The sequence below is a fragment of the Balaenoptera physalus genome (assembly GCF_965194825.1).
Source record: "Balaenoptera physalus genome assembly, chromosome: 3".
NCBI classification, from domain to species: Eukaryota; Metazoa; Chordata; class Mammalia; order Artiodactyla; family Balaenopteridae; genus Balaenoptera; species Balaenoptera physalus.
This window is the reverse complement of record NC_138890.1, coordinates 130,086,314-130,104,739: the sequence shown is the minus strand read 5'-3', so window position 1 is coordinate 130,104,739 and position 18,426 is coordinate 130,086,314. Positions and strand designations below refer to the sequence as shown.

Here is an 18,426-nt window from a genome sequence, read left to right as displayed (position 1 = left end):
TTCCAAGCATCTTACATGAATTAACTCATTAAATTTTCACAGTAACACTGAGGTAGGTAATGTTTTCCCCATTTTGCAGGTGAGGTAAATGGGGCACAGAGTTTTTAAGCAACTAGCACATGGTCTCACAGCTATAAAGTTGTGGAGAACATAGAAAGAATAGAACTAAGAGTGAACTTGGAAGTAACCAAGAAAAAACAGAATATTGAGACAAAGTGGGACTCTGTGATTTTTCAGGGTAACTTTAGTTTGCCTTTTGTTAGTTCTACGAGTTCATACGCAGTCTAGGTAGATAGATGCTTGGACTCCAGCTGCCTTTGCCTGTCAACTTCTGTGTGGCATATGTGGAAGTGTCCAATGTCAATCTCAGAGAGGTTTTTTTTTTTTTCCTTTAAGAAAGATACTGCTTTTATAGCTTCCAAACTGGGGTCCTCATAATGAAATGTTGAACAGTTTCTAGGGATTCACCAGGACACTAATCCAAAAAAACAAGAAGCCTTAGCATCAGCTGACTACAATTCATCCTACTGATTAGAGACAGGTCAGTCCCCTACCTAATTTTGGGAAACCCAGAAAAAAGACTGGTAGGCAGAAGGTATTTTGAAGATCAACAAAATAAACCATTTAACCCATGCAACCAAAATCACTGAGAAAAAAGGTCATCAAAATCCCAAAGCCCAGTGAAATACCCACTTCAGAAATGGAACTAACATCATCAAACAGCTGGGTTAAATATTGATGATTAGATTGTGGTTTCTCCACCAAACTTTTCAAGGAACGTAAAAAAAAAAAAAAAAAAAAAAAAGAGAAATCACTCAAAAGGTGGGAAGATAAGAGACAGAGTCTATCACTGGCTCTTACCTGCAAATTTGAAGTACCTATTGAAAAAGACAGAGAGAGACCTTTCAGCCTGACATTTAGATATTGCTTATGTGATGTCCACTCTCCCGGTACAGCCCTGATCTAAATTTAGTAGTTTAAAAAGAACTAAGTCTCTCCTCCCACCCATTTCCAAATGCCAGTTGAGAAGTCGTTTCTCAGACCCTTTTCATCCTCAAGAAAGCCCTGAGAACTTTAAAAAATTTAAGGACAAAATGTCAGAACACAGTATGCAGTCTCTCCTCCTTCCTAAAATGGCCATTTGGTTAAAATCCATGACAACAAAAGAGTTAAAGTTCTGCACTGTTTAAGAACAACCAGCTGACCTTTAAATCTGCTGGTTTGAATCCAGTCACCTTTCAACAAGCATGAAATCTGGAACAAGGAGTACTAACACACACCAATTATTTTCATAGTGTACATGACTGAACTCACAGTGTCCTGTTTAGGAAAAACAAATAAATAAATAAAAATACACACTCATTTTCCAAAAGCCAGACTTAGACACCGAGTGTCTCTGTTGGCAAGGATTGTCCTTTGGTAACTGTCTGGAAAAGGGCTGTTGGAGAAGGCCTTTCCTGGAAAAAGCACAAAGAAAGTAACTTTTTCATGTTGCTTAAATTCTGTTTAATGAAATGGTTTCCCCCAGCTTTCAGTACAGCAGAAGTAAAGGTAGCTGGGAAATAATTAATTACTATACTCCGTTAAGAACTTTGCATTCTATGGATGTAAGAGAACAATTTTCCCCTCCCCGTGAAAGGGCAAAACGCTGACTCCTACTTTGAGCAAAGGCATAAAAATCCAGGGGCTCAAACCAAGTGTTGAGTGTCTACTCCTCAAAACGATTCTTTGCTTTTTGAAAGTCATTCTCATGAGGTTCTTTTAAGTGAGGATAGTCCCTCGTGCCTTCAAAATATAATTCAGCTGACAGAAACTCCGTCACAGGCTTTTTAAGAGCAGATGGCACGGCTGTTTTTGTACAATGCGCAGAGAGACGAGCCCTCTCCGGAGGCCTGTGGCCTGCGACCAGACAGCCTCTGGTCAATTGCAAAACTGGGCTCTTTAGCACCTCCTTTATCCTCTACCCCCAGGCCCCCTCATCCCAGCCCATTTCCATCAGCCAGTTACACGGAATATCAGCCCCACACCTGGACCACATTCCAGCCCGAGTGTGTTTTTAAGGACTGAGACTTCCGAGATTCCTTCCCAAATCTCCAAACCCTCCTCTCTCATGGGCCCACGTTTGGCAGTCCCTGCTTGCCACGACGTGCGACTTCCCTCCTTCACTCCCTGCCATCTGTCAGTCCAGAAAGAGAATGGTCAGGCTCTCACAGCACTGTGGGCCGTGGGCCCCGGCCAGGGCCCAGACCACAGCCCTCCCTGCCACTTCTGCTTCGGGGCAGGGGAGGGAGGGGCTGGACTCGGGCAGAGGGGGCACTGCCTGGCTTGGTTGCTGCTCACAGTCGGGGTCAGGAAGGCATCTGCCAGCCCTGGTGCAGAAGGGCCCTCGGAGTTTACCACCTATCGGGACGACCTGGTCACGTGACTAGCCCTGAGGCCTCCTCCGAAATCAAAGGAGCCTCTTCCTGGAGCCCTGGCAGAGCAGGTGGCCAGGGCTTCCTCAGGCCTCGCTCGCTGCCCTGTCCTAATCCTCATCCCTTCCTAAGGAGCACAGCAACCTCGCCAGCTTCTGGGCAGCCGCCAGTTCCTATCCCTTTTTCCTACATCCGGGACTTGATGCATATTGTTCAAGTCCAGACACTCACCGTCGACCCCAACTCACAACTGGTTCCCCAGCCTCCATCTGCTTTGCCAAGATTTGGGGAACAAGGAAAATCAAAGTGTCTTATTATACCACCCTCAGCCCAACAACCAACAGAAAAACCCTCATCATCCGAGTACAAGGTGTGGACCACCACTAGGCCCGCACCTGACTCTTTCATTTACTCTCCTCGCATGCGGTGAACGACGCCCTTGGTCACGTCATCCTAAAGTCTGTAACACAGAAGGAGACCTAAAGTCCTATATGCTTGAAGAATTGCATGGCCCTATCTTTAGTTAACATTTTCTGTTTTATTAATCAGGGTCCATGATCTTATAGTAGATGAGATCTGTTCAGGCCAGCCACCATTTCCTCTCCTTTCTATCAGCATCCTGCAGACCACAACCACCACCAGAAAAGCAATGTGGTTTTGGGGAGAAGAAATCACGAGATACCTGAAGACAAAAGACTGAGGATTCAGGCCCAGAATTGTTATTAACTGAGAGACTTTGGCCAAGTCACTACAGTTCACTGAAGCCTCAGTCTTACCTTCTGTAAAATGGAGATTATAATAGCCACCCCACAGAGTGCTCTGAAGGAAGAAATAAGATAATAAAAGTGAACATAATTTTGAATTATAAACAGAGAAAGAGGAAAAGAGGAGAGAGGAGGGGAGGCAAAACTGAAAAATTCAGCTTCCCTCACCCTTTTGCACTAGCAGGTAAAATAAAGTGTTCAGACAGGAAACCTGAACAAGATAATCCAAAATATAATATTCTTAGGCACTGTTGAAGGGCGAAGCTACTGTAATCGCCAAATCTGGTCAAGAGCTCAGTCTGAGCGGCATGTTTTTTACCCCCTGAGTGCACTAAAGCTTTGGGACTGACCTGCAGGAAAAGACCAGAAGCTTTCCTCATTTCATTCAGACAAGAGCAGCTGAAGGACAAACGTCAAGAGTGGGGTGAGGCAAACACCTCAGGCCATGAACTTACTTTATCCCTTTGATAGATCACCTTCGGGAGAAAATTCCAGCTTTGTGTTTTCTGCTGGGCCCCATTCAAATGGGAAGTTCTGCTCAGAGGCCTGAAATAGAAAACAGGAAGTCAACAGAACTGATTTTCCTAATTCCTCAAATGCAAATCACTGCACTTGCTGTGGATGACAACTACCATGAGGTGTAAACCTCCTTTCTAAAAGGAGGTCACATGCCAATTATGCACAGAAAATATCCTACTCCAGGGTAAAAAGGAGTGCTCCATCAGCTTTCTTCCTAAATGGAGGGAAGCAGAGAGGGATTGACAGTAAAGACGATCAAGGGTGTTCCCATCAGAACCAAACTGCCACTAAAAATAATGAAGTGTCCCACTTTGATGCTCAGACACTATTCTCTGAGCTGCTGCTTCTACGGTCAGTTTTCCGTAGCTACTTCTCAAGGGGGCAGTTACTAAAATGGCTCCCCTCCCAACTTCCTCATTATGTTTCACGGTATCAGTATTTTCTTAGAGGCCCGAGTTTGAAACTTGCAAGTTGAAACTCCAAGCCCCACCCCTGCACCTGCCCCTTTAGTCAGTTTGCATCACAGACCGTCAGTTCCATCTCATTTACATCAGACACAAATTCAGCTAGTTCTCCTATCACAGCTCGACTCTGGTTTGCCACACCCGGTCATTTCCTCAGCCATCTCTGGTCTGAATCCTTAGCACTCCAGCCTTCTTGCCTCCCCTCTTTCACAAGACTGCCAGATGAATCTTTCCAGCAGACAGTCCCCTCACATTACTCCCTGGCCCCAAGGTCTGCCACAGCTCCCTAATACCTACTGATCAAATCTAAATTACTCACAAGTGGTCTCACCATAGTTATCTCGCTTAGACAGTGTGTTATAGCAGAGAGGGCCTGAGCCTGGGTGCCAGATGGATTGGGTAAGAATCTCTCTTAGGTGAGCTTTACCACTACCTGGCTGTGTGAATCTGAGCAAATTATGAAACCTCTCCGCCCTTCAGTTTCCTCATTTGTGGAATGAAGATAATTACACCCACCTACATAGTTATTAAGGGACTAAGTGGGATAATACATACAAAGTGGTCACAGTGGGTTCCAATAAGAAGAGTAACTAGTGCTTATGGAGTGCTTCCTACATCCCGGGCTCTGTTCTGAGCGCCACACATGTGTTTATGCAGGTATGACCATTATCCTCATTTTGCAGAAGAGGAAATTGAGGCAAGAGAAAGTGAAGTCACTGAAACCACACAATGAATCAGTAGAAGAGCCAGCGTTTGCACTCAAGCAGTCTGACTCCAGAGCCTGTAGACTCAACTCCTGGCTCTACCACCTCCCATCAAGGCCACGTCCCCTTCCCTGCAGCTTTCACTGGCTGACACAACCCACAAGTCCACCCCAGTCCTTCCCACCTGTCCAGTCTCCCCTGATGGATGCTGTGCTGCATTTTCCCTCCAATCTCACCTGATATCTTGAAAGAAGCAGTTACTATATTTTCTCTATACTCAGTATACCATCTCTTTACTCTTTTTTATCTTGCCCTCACTTATATATCGGCTTGTAATTCTTCACTTCTTTCTACCATCTGTTTCTAGAAATTGCATCCGAAAAATAAACATCCCCAAATTCCAGAGTGTCCCCAAAGAATGTTATTTCTACCAACACCCCAGCTGTCATTACTAACCCAAGTCTCCTAAGTCCCAGTCACTTACACAACAAACATTTACCAAGCATCTGCTGTGTTCATGTCGGTAGATGCAGATTACACGGACCCCGTCCTCTAGGAGTTCGCAGACTAACGAGGAGATGAGTGTTTGTGTAGAAAATGTTAATAAGTTGTGACAAGTATGAAACACATGCTATTAATGGCATCTCCACCTTTGGCTCTTCCTGCTGTTGCACTTCCCGTGTCATGTCATTCATGTAGGCCGACACACTACCCCTTCCTTTTCATCTCTGCGGCCACCCCATGGTTTACTTGCTCCCTATGTGATTCCTGAGCTATTGCAGTCACCTCCCAACTTATCTTACTGTCTCATCCTCCTTCCCCTCAAAAGCAGCCCGCCTGCTGCTGCCAAACAACCTCTGTTGTCACTCCCATATTTGAAAACCATGAAGGTTAATGAGGCAAGTGCAGGCCCCTGAGCCTGAACAGGCAAAGCTACTTAGGAACTTAGCCAACTTCCTATCCTGATTTGCTTCACTCCCCTCCACATCCATACACTTCACCTCACGCACCACACCTAAGAGAGACTTCTTACAGGTCTTCAAAAACGAGTCCCGTTCCTGTTTCCTATTGTTCCCTTTGCCCTCCCAATCTATCGGCTCATTTTTGTTTCTGAAATTCAGATGCTCCTCCAGGATTCAGGTCAAGTCACCTCCTCCATGAAGCTTCCTCTCATTCTCCCACAATGTATGATAGTTCGGTTCTCTGACTTGCTTTAGTCATGCATTTGTGTCTCCTTTAGGGCACTTTAATTCTATCTTGCATTCCAGTCATTAGTAGTTTTAATCTTACGGTCTCTATCTTTAGGACAGTATTTGTCTTTGTTGTCTTCATTCAATACAGCACCTAGCAGATTGCCTCAAGCATAACACGTGCTGAATAAATAATGAATACGCTCTTTGATTTTTTTGTATGTGATGTAGTGGGAGAAACCTCATGAGGACCCAAGAAGAAGCCTAAGTTCTTTCTTTCTTATTATTATTATCATCTAATCTTTTATCCAACAAATTTTTTTTCATCCCTAGGCAATATGCTAGGCACTCGGGGTACAAAAATAAAGACACAAAAGCCTGCACTCAATAAACACATATTTTCTATCAGAAAGATCGACACATAATATAAATAAAATAATAAGATACATGAAAAATCATATGAATTGCAAAATTATGCCAATTCTACCACTAACTAGGTATGTGACCTTGGGAAAGTCACTTATTCCGTGAGGTAAGTGTTGATAAGTAAAAAATGCAAACTCGTAGGCGGTCTACGAATTTATGATTCTAACTCACAACTCTTTAAAAAGTGACTCAACACAAAGACTGGTTATCATTCATGTAACTGTAGGAGAATGAGGCCACAGAGGCAAATGCAGACGGTGCTAGCCCAAGCTCTCTTCAGGTGAAAAGGAGTCTTGACCAGCAGATGTTGAGTTTACCTCTCTTGGCCAAGGCTGTTCTAAGATAGAGGTGAATTCCCACTTTACCCCAAGGACAAAATATACAAGTCATTTAATGGACTCCTCTAGCTCTGATTCTGTGCTCATCCAGCCCGGTTACTGACTGGTTTGCTATCAGGTCTGTCTCTTGGAATAGAATACGGTGGTCAAGCTGATGAGTATTTTGGTTTCTGGGACTCTTGTCTTTTTCATTGCAAATTAGTAAGTCATTCTCATTGACACATCAGTCTCATGAGCGGATTAATATAAGTCCTCACCTAAGAAGCAGATACCCGCTCAGTGAACCCAACAAATCAAGTTTCTGGCCTGAAAGGCTCAGGTATAAACCTTAGACCTTAGAAAATTCTACGACAAAGGCACCTTACAGAGGTTTCAGAAAGACAGCCGGGTTCCCTTCTCTTAGAGACTTACACCCCCAAACACACGTGCCATGTACCTTTTCTCCAAACTCTTCTAGTTGGTACTTAGAGGTAAGGACCAGGTTTTCTTTTCCTTGTGCATCGTGGAGCCTAATCAGAAAAAATGCCCTGGTGGGCATAAGAGATGCTTTCCTCTGGGCTCCCACGTTCTACCACTAGTATTTACTACATGGGAATGCCTTGCGTCCCCCCTCTCTGATGTGGGCAATGTGTTCTTTCCGCTCCTCTCTGTATCCCCCCAACCTGGTGCCTGGCATGTCAAAGGCATTCAATAAATGCTTGTGTATGAAGCAATCAGCCAATATCATCAAAAACTTTTTAAGGATTTACACATGCTAAATTTAGAACTACAAACGGTACAGTTCCTATCCTCAAGCAAAATCAATGCAAAACTTAAGACCGGAACTATGAATGTGATTTGGTCTTAGGATGAGTCATTAATCAATGAAAAACAACTCAGCAACCAAGAAGTCAATTCAAAACAACAAATTCTCTTTTTGTATTTCTCAAATACTGGGAAAGGGACTCAGTCCACAGAAACAATCCATAAAACTTCCTTTTTTTTCATATGGTTGCCTCACATCACACAAACTCTTTCATTTACCTTTCGCCTTCAGATCCTCCCACCAAAACTGCCCTCCCAGAACCAGTCTTCAAACTTCACTCCTTCTCTCCCTCTACCTTTTCCCTTGATTCTGCATCACAAAAGCCCAAAAGAACTGGTCTGGCAATATCGAACCTTGCTTGAAATCTAGAGAAGGAAAGAAAACGAATAAGCAAAACCAGAACCATTCTTTATGAGCAGTGAAAGGATACCTCGTAACTATCATACACTAAAAAGGTTGGTCTGATCATATAATGATACAATTTTTAAAAGCCAAAATAAATAGAAAATAGTACCAAAAAAAGAAATTGTTTAAATTTCTTAAGCCTCTACAATGTTTGGGAAACTTGTAACAATCACAAAAGATTTATTGAGCACTTGCTATAAAAATTGTTTTGAAAGGGATACTGTGTCAGGGATACCCAAGACCACCCCTATATTTGAACATTCACTAGAAGAACTCACAGAATTCAGCCTATAGTTGTACTTACACCTAAGATTTCTTACAGTATAGTAAGGATACACAGCCAGATGATAAGGGGAAGAAATATGTGGAGAATCTGAAGGATCCCAGGTGTAGACTTCCTTATGCTCTCTCCCTCCCATGAGAGGTCACACAGAGAACACATACCACAGCAATGAAGAAGTTGCAACACGATGCAATGATTCAGCCTAGGGAAACGCCTTAGAGGCTAGGTGCCCGAGGTTACTACAGGGGGCTGGTTATGTAGGCACTCTTTGCCTAGCACATATAAAGTTCCAGAGCCCCAGAAGGGAAGCAGGTGTTCAAACTTAAATTGTATTTTTTGCACAAAACTCTAGGCACAATGAACCACACTGATCAGTTAATTGACTGAGCACTTCGAGAACAAAATTCCTAGATGCCAACAAAGAGCCAACCTTGCAAACAGGCCTTTCTAAGAGTAGCAGTCTCAAGTCTGCTATGTTAACTCTCTTCTGCACAGATACAAAGACCAAGTTCATGTCCTTGAGGCAATTGAAATCTAGAGAAACAAGACTTACACATAAAAACATGTATTGCATACAGTAGACATAGCTTGCTAGAAACACTAAAGTAATATTTTTCAAAATGTCCCCTAGACCAGGGGGACCCAACCCCCGGGCCACGGACCAGTACCAGTCCACAGCCTGTTAGGAACCGAGCCACACAGCAGGAGGTGAGCAGCGAGTGAGCAAAGCTACATCTGCCGCTCCCCATTGCTCGCGTTACCACCTGAACGACTCCCCCCCACGCCCCCGCCACCAGTCCATAGAAAACTTGTCTTCCATGAAACTGGCCCATGGTGCCAAAAAGGTTGGGGACCACTGCTTTAGACTACCTTTATCAGAATCACCAGAGTCCTTGTCAATGACTATACCTTGAAGCATCCTAAGCAATAGAAGAATGGAGTGTCAGTGAAAGCCACAGATTGAGGTGAGATTATAGAAGACCTTGAATACCATAATGAGAAATCTGAATTTTATTTCATAGCCATCGGAAACCACTGAAAGTTTTCTTTTTTCTCCACCAGCTAATAATAAGATCAAAACAGCACTGTTTGAAGATGAATCTGACTACCTTATGTAGAATAGAGGGGAAGGGGCAGAGATAGTAGGTCAAGAAACCAGAACCTCAAAGGGAAAGAATGATCATAACTAATATCTAGGGACCACTCACTAGGAGTTTACACTGTCCAAGATGCTTTACATGAATTCTCATGTCAACCTTCTAAAGTAGGTGTTACAATGTCATACAATGAATTCAAACCTAGAGAGTGTGATCCCAGAGCTTGTGTATTTACTTGCCATCCAACAGACCTGTAATAGAAAGTCAGGACAGTAGAAAAGGAACAAGGGGTGAAGCAGTACACGGGGCAAGGGAAAGGAAGTAATCCCAGGTAACTCCTACATGTATCTTGTCCTTTCCTCCCTTTGGGCACTTTCTTCTAAGATGACATGCAGAAAGCCATCTTTTAAAAATGGTAGATGATTGGAAGAGAGAACTAAAACCAGAAATTGTCTAAATTTTTCTGAATAAGATGAGAGGTGAAGAATTAATAGGAGTCAGAGCTTCTTCTTGACCCCAATAGCTAGCAAGAAACAAAGTGCCCTGTTGCACATCGATTTAAAGAAAGGAGCGGGCAGCCGGTGGCATTCTTTTATTTTTAATATCTCAGAGAAATTTACACTGTTAAAATCTTCCTGTTTATTTCCCTCTGACATAACACAACCGAAAATTACTTAATAACTGAGCTACTCTGAAGAGTGTAATTTTTAAGACATCCAAAATTAACACTACAGAATCATCATCTGTCTCATCATCAAGATACATTTGTTAAAGATGTAGATGTCAACTACAAATTGGCATTTTCCATGGGCACTTGCCATCTACCTCTACAAGGATTAAATCATGTGCTGCAGCAGCTGCTGACTTTCAACACCCCCTGAAAGGAGTTCAGGTGGAGAGCAGAAATAAGGCACTCTGTGCTCTGGGAAAAACTGGCAGAACAGGTCTTCAGATAGTTAGATATTTTCAGGAGCCAATTTTATGAGCCCAATTCTTGTATCTCCTCATATCTAGAAAAGCACTAAAATCCTTCATGGTGACGTCTGCCCCTCGTGACTAGGAGTAACCTGCGCAAGACTAGCAGAAACCTTCTGTAAAAAATATTTGCTTGATTGCATGTATTCTCCCTTCACCAAAATCACATATATACTGACCTTCCCCCCCTGCCTCTTTGGAGCAATTTCTCAGAGCTATCGGGACGCTGTCTCCCGGGCTGCAGTCCTCATTTTGCCCCAAATAAAACTTAACTCAAAAAAAAAAAAAAAACCAAACACTTAACTCGCAACTTTCACATTGTGCATTTTTTTAAAGTCGACATAGAGAACAAACGTATGGACACCAAGGGAGGAAATGGGGGGAGCGGTGGGATGAACTGGGAGATTGGGATTGACATATATACACTAATATGTATAAAATAGATAACTAGTAAGAACCTGCTCTATAGCACAGGGAACTCCACTTCACTGTACAGTAGAAACTAACACAACATTGTAAAACAACTATACCCCAGTAAAAAGAAATAAAATTTTAAAAAGACACATTTGTCGATCACTTAGTTGCATGAAAAGTTTTAGAGATGCTAGAGGAAAACACTGTCGCAGCAGCTTTAGGGGACGCAGCACAGTAATTTGCTTAATCAATAAATTCTTGGTTCTTCATAAAACCCAGAATTAAGCAACAAGACATGACAAGCCACTATTTATGGGGAATTAATTTGTTGCCTCAATAGGCATTAGGCAGCAGGCCAAAGGCCAGTAAAACAAGTTTAAATTAATGTACCAAAATAACTCAGTTCTAGAATACTGATCTTATCATGTTGGATGTGATTCTAAAATCTTTAGTAGCCATTAACCTTACTTCTAAGTGAGCAGTCAGTATCTTTCATATTCAGAAGCCCTGCTAGGCAGCTCAAGCACTCAGAAGTAGGGTCAAGGGGCTTCCCTGGTGGCGCAGTGGTTGAGAATCTGCCTGCCAATGCAGGGGACACGGGTTCCAGCCCTGGTCTGGGAAGATCCCACATGCCACGGAGCAACTGGGCCCGTGAGCCACAATTACTGAGCCTGCGCGTCTGGAGCCTGTGCTCCGCAACAAGAAAGGCCGCGATGGTGAGAGGCCCGCGCACCGCGATGAAGAGTGGTCCCCACTTGTCGCAACTAGAGAAAGCCCTCGCACAGAAACAAAGACTCAACACAGTCATAAATAAATAAATAAATAAATAAATAAATAAAAAGAACGTGAATTTCTTTAAAAAAAAAAAAAAAAAGAAGTAGGGTCAAGAAATGGCAACGAGGAACAACTTAAACAAAACCTTCAAATCCTTCAATGCTACCTGAAGTTCTTTGGAATGTACCATGCTATTGGAGAAAACTCATTCTGATTCAGGTAACCAACTCAGTAATAGCTTGCTTGAGAATTCTCTTCCCCTAAGAAGTAATGCCAGTGAGAAGTTATTTGCTCACTTATTGTTACAGCATTCTGATGAGGTTTAAAAGAATGAAGGGAAACACAACCTGCCTTCCAGGAGTCTCATGAGAAAAATGGCACAGACACAGATGGAAACAATATTGAATGCACACCAGTAAATATTTATGAACGGTGTAAAAGCATGGGTCATGGAGGTCAAACAACCTCGGTTTGCAGCCTGGCTCTACCAGTCACCATCTTAAGCAAGTTTTACAGCCTTCTCGAAGCTTCAGTTTCTCCTTCTGAAAACTGGGTTAATAATAACACCCACCTTGTAGGTTGTTGTGAAGCGTTGGTAAGATAATGAACATAGAATGCTTAGCACATGAAAGGAGTCCAACAAATGCTAGCTGCTATTACTGTCATAAAATGATTAGTTTTGTTCTTACCACTATTATTACTACTTCTGGCACAGTGGGTTCTCTCATCTATATTTTGCCCCATACCTTAAAGATAAGGGGGCTCCCAAGCTGCATGTGCTGGTCCAGTCCAGATGGAATAATTCGCCTCAGGCAGGGAAGCTAGGAGGTTCAGGGTTTGTCAGAATGTCAGAGAAAAATATTTCAGACGGCTGTAGAGGGAAGGAAGCACAGCCTGGATAAAGCGGATAAGTGAGTTTGCTCTAAATGTCTTCTTGAGCTGAGGAAGGGCACATGTTCACAGTCATATGATTTTCAGAGCCGGAAAGTGACTTAAAAATCCTTAAGTCACTCAAAAAAAAAAAAAAAAAACCAAACAAACAAACTAGCTTTTGGATAACCACAAAAACTGTATGCCTTCCTCTAGTGTTATTTGAAACTTTGAAATAAATGCAGTATCGTGAGGGAAAAAAGATGGTTGCAATGGTAACCTTGAAAAAAAACTTTATTTCGATCTTGAAAGATACACAGTTCTTCCTTGGATCATGTGGCAACAATGTGAGCTCTGAATCTGCATGCTCACCAGGAGCTTTCTTTCCTAAGTAATGGGAAAACCAGAGCCCAATGCAGGTTACTCTCAATGTCAAGCTTCTCTGCTGCTTTATTTTCAAATGTCATAGGACACCTTCACCCTGACGTCTGATACACCCCATACAGGGCCAGGACAAAGGACCATTAAGACTCTAGCGAATGGCTCTTAGCCACACAGTTAATTGGCGAAGGAAAGACACGAGAATCCTGCTGATGGAGAGGAAGATTCAGAGGAGGAGAGGAAACAGAGATTACAGCGAGGGCTTAGAATAACTTGCTGTGGGAAATCAAATGATGTGGGCAGCTAGTTAGATCTGAGCAAGAAAGAGACTTCAGCAAAATGATTTTTTAGGGAAAACATCCTTTCTGCTGTATACAGCGCACAATAAATTAACCATGTCAGATCCTTATCTCGGCACCTTTTGCTACCCATAATGAAATGATAATGAAATATCAACAAAATATATTTAAAGGTAAAATACAGTTGTAATGTTTTTCGTTTGAGGAAGTTTTTTTATTTATAATCAGTGCTTAACCCATTTTAGGAATGAGGTTGAAATAAGATTTTTTTCTCAGTTGGTTATAACAAACTTAAAGGCTCGGTAGCTAGAAAAACAAATTCTGTTTTCTTTTCTTTTTTTTCTTAAGACAGAGCATTACACACTGAGCACGCAGGAGCTTGGACTCTTCTGAGTGTTCCCCAAGTCAAAAGCCAAGTTTTAGTCCTAATTTCTTAGAGATGCCCTCTCGCTCGGACAACGTGAAGACATTCTGAGTTTTCCTCCGCCTAGATTTTCAACTCAAGTAACTGGTGGCCGGGCATTTTCCAGAAACAGGCTTCCTATCAGAACCCTTCTTCCCTTCCCAGTACAACTGTGTGCATATTGACCTAGTTAACAGACCTGTGTTCTTGTTAGAGCCTCAGCAAATGTTTGATGATGACCCTGGCCTTCAAGAGTTGGCCACAACCCTGAGTTTTTAGAGCCTTTTCCCAAAAGGGAGAGGATGAAAAAGGAGCTTCCAGACTGGAATGTTTTCTGCTTAGCCACTTCCCGTGCTACTTACCGAAGGCTTTGCTGATGGGAATACTCGTAAAGGGCAACACAAACACACCCGTGTTTGAGCTGCCATCTGAAACCAAAGTTAAGTACACTTGGTGCATTCTTCGTGCTGACCAGTAAATTTTGGTGTTTTCTCAGAAGAAAATAGGACGGCCCTTTTCTCTTGAAGATGTGGGAAACAGGCAGGCATGTGGCACGCTCCGGAGTTTCTTGTATACGAAGGGAGGGGGGCAGGACTCTACCACAAAGAGGAACCTGGGGGGCTTTGCTGAAACCTGCTTTGCAAGCACACGGCTATCACGTGCATTGCGTGTTATCCGGCAGCTGTTTGCATTTATCAGCATCAGCTGAGCGGAGCTGATGGGATAATCATTAAGCCCCTACATCCAAGCCACCTCCTGGCCTCCCACTGGAGGCTGAAGGGAGGAAAGCCCAGAGCGGGAAAAACTTGGAAAATGATGAAAATCTTATGCCAGTGTGTTCACTCTGGTATGACTCTCTGAAGTCTCTCTTGGGGAATTTAGGTCTTCTGGGAAGCTTTCAGACACAGGCAAGTACGTATTCAAAGCCCTTATGGGGGGCTTCCCTGGTGGGGCGGTGGTTAAGAATCTGCCTGCCAATGTAGGGAAGACGGGTTCGAGCCCTGGTCCTGGAAGATCCCACATGCCACGGAACAACTAAGCCCGTGCGCCTCAACTACTGAGCCTGTGCTCTAGAGCCCACGAGTCACAACCACTGAAGCCCACACGCCTAGACCCTGTGCTCCACAACAAGCAAAGCCACTGCAATGAGAAGCCCACGCAGCTGCAACAAAGAGTAGCCCCCGCTTGCCACGACTAGAGAAAGCCTGCACGCAGCAAAGAAGACCCAATGCAGCCAAAAATAAATAAATAAATTAAAATAATAATAATAAAAAAGCCCTTATGGGAGTGATCTGAGCAAATCATTCCATACTCATCCATAGTATTTTTTTACCTTATCCATATCCTATGTTGGACTTGGGGAAAAGATGACTTATTTTGTGAAGAGATAATAGGGTAGATGTTACAAAATTCAAAAGTTATAAAAGAAAATGGTGAAATATCGTCCCCAACTCTATCTCCCAGCCATTTAACTACTGTTGCAGTTTCTTAAATATACGTCCAAAGCTGTTCTGTGCGTATACAAGCACAGACGTACATGCATTTTTATGGAAAATGTATATATCACATATGTAGAAGAGTAGTTTTCAAACTTTTTTTATTGTGATCTACAGAAAGAAATGAACTTTCTCTTCTGTTCCATGGATGTGGTTATCTGTGACCCAGTACCAGAGTGCTTTAATCATTTTAGCTTTATATTATGTGCTCATCAGGGCATTCATGCTTCTCGTTACTTTTCTGATTCAGGATTTTTCCTGGCTATCCTTGCTGTTTATTCTTCCATGTAAACTTTAGAATCAGCTTCTCTGGACATGTGGTCCTTTCTTCCATGTATCTTGGTGCCAGTTGTTGTTGTTTATATATATAAAGACCATTGATTTTGGTATCAAGCCACACTACTCAATTCTCTTATTGTTGATATCTTTCAGTTAATTTCCTTGTTTTCTCGGCACAGAGTCATATTATTTGCAAATATGATTATTTTACCTCCTCTTTTCCCATTTATACATCTCATATTTCTTTCTTTCTCTCATCTAAGTGAAGTTGGCTAGTACCTCAAGATTAATGTTCACTAATGTGATGAACATTGTGCTTCTATTGTTTACCCATTAGGCATGAGCTGACTTTTGAGGTAAGATAAATCCGTTATATTAAGGCAATAGGAAGTTAGTTCTGTTTCATGAGGTGTTTATCCATAACCAATCATGAGTTTTACTATTACAACAAACATTTTCAGCAACCAAGGGTTTGAGCACCCATGTTGTAATATATTAGTATGGGGAATTGTGTTAATGGGTTTCCTAATACTAAACTATCCCTTCCTTCCTAAAATGAACCTCACTTGGTCATGTTTTCTTTTACTGACACCCTGGATTCTGTTTGCGAATATTCTATTGAAGACTTTTGCATTGATAGTCACAAGAGGCACTGGTCTGTGGTTTTCTTTCGTTTTATTGTTGATGTTCCATGGCGGACTTTGTCACCAACAGAATCTTTACTTCATGAAAGAAACCAGAGGCTTTTCTTCTTTTTCTAGAAGAGTTTTAAAAAGCAATGGGGTGATTGATTAAGGTTAAAAAGAGTTCACCTGTGAAAACATCGACAGCTGGTAGCTGGGGAGAGGGGAGCCTTTTGAAAACTTTCCTACGTTTCAGAGTATAATTGATCTCTTTAGATATTCAGACTCTTCTGGGGCCAGTCTTAGAACTGCATTTTCTAGAAATTTCTATATTTTATACAGGTTTCTAGAAATTACATTTTATCCAGGTTTTAAAATTTATTTGTATATGGTTAAGCAAATAAGTCTCCTATAATCTCTGTTAATTTATCTGTGATTATTTCTCTACTCTTTTTTTTTTTTTCAATCTATTTCTGCTTTCTCCCTTTCAAAAACAAATGTTGCACCATTTTTCACAATAACCAGAAGGTGGAAGCAATCCAAGTGCCCATCAACAGATGAATAAATAAACAAAAGGTGATATATGCAATACAAGGAGTATTATTCAGACACAGAAAGGAAAGAAGTTCAAACACATGTTACAATATGGCTGAAATTTGAAAACATTACACTCAGTGAAATGAGCCAGACAAAAAGGGAAAAACATTGTATGATTCCACTTACATGGAATATCTAGAATCTGCAAATTGATACAAACAAAAAGTAAATTTGAGGTTACCAGGGCTGGAGAGAGAGGAGAATGGGAAGTTATTGCCTAATGGGCACAGAGTTTTTGTTTAGGGTGATGAAAAAGTTTTGAAATAGTGATGATGATTATATAATATGGTAAATATAATTAATGCCACTGAATTGTACATTTTAAAATGGCAAATTTGTGTTATATATACTTTACCACAATGAAAAGATCATTTCAAAAAAATGAGTATAGCAAACACAATTCATAGACTTAGTTTTGCCATTTTAAAAATTCTTCAAATTCATTAATTTCTGCTTTAATCTTTGTTAATGTTTTACTCTATAGCTTTTTTCTTTAACTTATTTTATTTTATAAATTCAGTATTGTATGCTTAAGTCACTTAATTTGATTCTTAATTATAAGTATTTAATGCTACAAATTATCCTCTAAGCACTGCTTCAGCAAGATCTCATAGCCTCCAATATGTTGTTTTTTGTTGTTTTCTAAATATTCTGCAATTTCAGTTTCAAGAAATATTTGTGTTCTTAATTTCCAGGAGGTAAGGAAGCTTTCTATTTTTATTAGTAATTTCTGATGACAATTTTCACAATTTTGTCATCAGAGAATATTGTCTATTTCTATTTGGGAAAATTTATTGCCATTTTCTTTGTGGTCTATTACACAGTTAATTTTTGTGACAGCTCCATTGATACTTGAAAGTATATATTTTCAGAGTATATAGCTTGATGTATATCTAAGAGCTATCATAATGATTGTCATTTAGGCAGTCCATATCCTTACTTGTTTTTTCTATTTTATTGTCAGTAGTTAAGAGATAAGAATTAAAGTTTCCTATTATTAAAGCATTTCTGTCTATTCCTGTTGCCTGTAACTTTGGCACTATATTTTCCATGACAATTTATTCATCCCATTAAATTACATCATGAGTTACATCCTTTATTATCATCAAGTGCCATTTTCATCTAATGCAGTGCTCTCTGTTTTGAATACAGCCATACAGCAATGATTGCTGCTTTTGCCCTCTCCTATTCCTTCTCCCTCTCCCTCTCCCTTTTTGTTAGCTTGGGCTTCTCTAACAAAATACCATAACTGGGTGGCTTTACAGTTCTGGAATCTGGAAATTCCAAGATCAAGGTGCCAGCCTGGTCAGGTTCTGGTGAGAGTTCGCTTCCTGGCCTGCACACTGCTGCCTTCTCGCTGTGTCTTCATATGGCAAAGAGAAAGCTCCAGTGTCTCTTCCTCTTCTTATAAATAAGCACACCAGTTCTATCAGATCAGGGCCCCACCCTTATGACCTTATTTAATCTTAATCACCTCCTAATGGTCTCCAGTATACAATCACATGGCAGGGGTTAGGGATTCAACATATGAATTTGGGTGGCACACAATTCAGCCTATAACAATGTCTTTGCCCAACTCTTTATCTTCAGCCTTTCTGGACTTCACTGTTTTAGGTACATCTTATTATTATATCTTATCATTATTATTTTATTATTACACATAATTGGACTTCACTCTTTATCAACTTGAGAGTCTCTTTTAATAGCTGAGTTAGACAATTTATGGTTATGGCCATATGTTTGGTCAAAACTTGCTACTCACATTTTAGGTTATGATTGCCTTCTCTTGCTTTTGATATCCCTATGTAGTGTGTTTTGCTATAACACCAGCTTGATTTTCCCCCCTTGTAATGGTTTGATTTTTGCCTGGATGGTAGAAGAATTTTTCTTTGTCTTTGAGGGCTCA

General features: G+C 41.4%; 1 protein-coding gene across 1 annotated transcript in view; it reads right to left on the bottom strand.

The window, feature by feature from the left end:
• The window catches only part of DEPDC1B (DEP domain containing 1B), a 252,342-nt gene that overhangs the window by 75,294 nt on the left and 158,622 nt on the right, over positions 1–18,426 (bottom strand). Inside the window, exon 14 of the mRNA XM_082457291.1 lies at positions 3,634–3,724. The gene's annotated coding sequence lies outside the window, so the exon portion shown is untranslated. The remainder of the gene's footprint in view (positions 1–3,633; positions 3,725–18,426) is intronic.